Source organism: Macadamia integrifolia, unplaced genomic scaffold, assembly GCF_013358625.1.
Source record: "Macadamia integrifolia cultivar HAES 741 unplaced genomic scaffold, SCU_Mint_v3 scaffold404, whole genome shotgun sequence".
Classification (NCBI taxonomy): domain Eukaryota; kingdom Viridiplantae; phylum Streptophyta; class Magnoliopsida; order Proteales; family Proteaceae; genus Macadamia; species Macadamia integrifolia.
In genome coordinates this window covers 14,949-17,405 of record NW_024870075.1, presented here as the reverse complement: position 1 = coordinate 17,405, position 2,457 = coordinate 14,949, and positions in this window count along the sequence as shown.

Below are 2,457 nucleotides of genomic sequence, written 5' to 3'. Positions count from 1 at the left end.
TTTGGATGGAGCATGATCATTTTGATAATGTAATTCAAGATGTGTGGAACCAGGAAATATTTGGAAATCCTATTTTTATTCTTTCTCAGAAACTTAAGCGAGTTAAGTTGTATATCAAGCCTTGGGCGAGAAAATTTTTTCCCAATATTGATAACGAAGTAAAAAAAGCTTCTGATCACCTAAATTCTGTACATCAAGAAATTGAGGCTGCAGGGATGTCAGATGACCTTTTTGGTCGCGAGGCTGATGCCAAAAGAGCTCTGTTGAAAGCCACCCAGTTGTAGGATAATCTATGGGCTCAAAAAGCTAAGCAGAGGTGTGTAGGTACCATGGACCTCCGCCCCCGCCACGGGATCGCGATACTGCACGTAGCGCGTGTACACACGCTCTAGGGTTCGACCCTAATGAGATGAGATAGTATCCCCTGGTCATCAAATGCCAAGGGGGGATACACGTTATGGGTAAAAAGGAGTCGCCACCTAGAAAGGGTCTAGGACCCATAAATGTCTCCCCCAATCAAGGGAGAGAGACTAATGACTCTGATGGATAAGGTTGGTCTGCACCAAGATTCTGGACAAGTGTCAAGTGACAGACTGGGAAGGTGTTAGGCACCCAGTCTGCCCGGCCCTAAGGCCGGTCTCTTTCTGTTTGACCAAAGTTTGTTTGTACCCTACTAACTAGTCCTAAATCTAGGTCACTGAAAACCCTAAACTAGGTATCTAAGCATGACATGTGAAAACCCTAAACCAAGTGTCTAAATTATGCTAGCTAGGTTATGATGCAAATAATGAAATGATTACACTAATTAAATAAGCCTAAATGATTTAATTAATGTATTATGAGTCTTAGATTAAGCTAATGAAATAAGCCTAAACCTATGATTAGTTTAGCAACTTATGAAACCCTAAATTAAACTAATTCGATTAATTGAGCCTAACCCAGATGAATGGTTAATGAATTTATGAAATCCTAAATTGAATCAGTTAAAATGGTTAATCATAATCCTTAGTAATTTGTGAAATAAATTATTGCAATCCTACTTAATCTAATTGGTAAAAATATTTTTAAATTAAATGGGGCCTAATTAAATTAGAAAAGTTAAATGGGCTAATTACATTAAATGAATGCATTTTTTCTAATCTACCTAATCTAGTGTAGGAGGATTAAACTAAACCTAAGGTTTAATTAAATTAATTATGAAACCTAATTGGACTAATTATGTCTACTTTAAGCTAATCATAAGATGAGTTAAACATTTTTCAAAACCCTAGTTAATCTAATGAGAAGAGAATCTTTTAACTAATTAATCTAGTTAATTATCCTACATTAAATAACTAATTAGTTGATTGATTAAAATAAACAAACCCCTAGAGGGAAAAAGATTGATAATTACACAAGTTTAATAAATTGAATTGAATGAAGAAATCAAATGCAATGATTTAAAAAAGCTAAATTAACAAACCACAATTAAATAAACAACAGTTGAAATGACTAATTACATTAACTAAGTTACTTTAATTAATCTAAATTAATACTACACTAATGCAAGTGAATGTTGGAGTACAAAAGATAGGAGATAGTAGGAAAATCCAAATCCTCAATACGCACCTAATGCTACGAGCCGGTTTGAGGGGCCAGCCACGCCCGTCCTAAACTAAACACGCCCTAAACTACGTCCCATATATTATTAAGAGATAAAAGAAAACAGAAAAAAGAAAATCATGTCAAAGATCCTTATCCGATGTTGGCACAGAGAAAAATAGATTCAAGTACAGTCTGATCACCACAGATCTCAAACCCAACAAAGAAAAGAGAGCATAGTGAGTTTTTCTTCTTGTATTTCCTATTATAAAATATATATACCTCCCTTTACTCTCTTCCATAAACAATATGAGATTAAACATTCCCTACTGTTCTGCTTTAAACAAAAAGCAATATCAAGCAGATCAATGGTTCAGACACGATAAAAACATGGGAAGTTAATAGTGGTGTTTTGAAACTCATATAATACAACTCCACAAATCAAATATTAAGTACTTCACATAACAGGACAAAGAGGGAGCTTCAAAAGAGATTGTTCCACTAGGGAGAGCCAGGAACTCTCAACATATTGGGGATCTATCAATGGCACTTGCTTTTGCACTCGAAAATGGTGGCACACTGAGACAATTGACATCTTCAGGCAACCCGATGTTGGGTTTCCTGCAACATATTGGGAGATCTGTGGATTTTGTGCAAATGGACAGGAGCAGCAGCAGGGAAGGAAAAGAGAAGAAGAGAAGAAGAGAAGAAAAGAAGAAGGAGGTGCAGGCTCGGATTCGGTTTCAGCAGCAGGGAAGGATATTTTCACAGAGAATAAAATCCAGATTTAAAAGAAATCAAAATAAACAAAATCAGATGGTCAAACAATGTTGGAACTGGGATCGAGTTCAACAAATCAATAATAGAACAGCTACT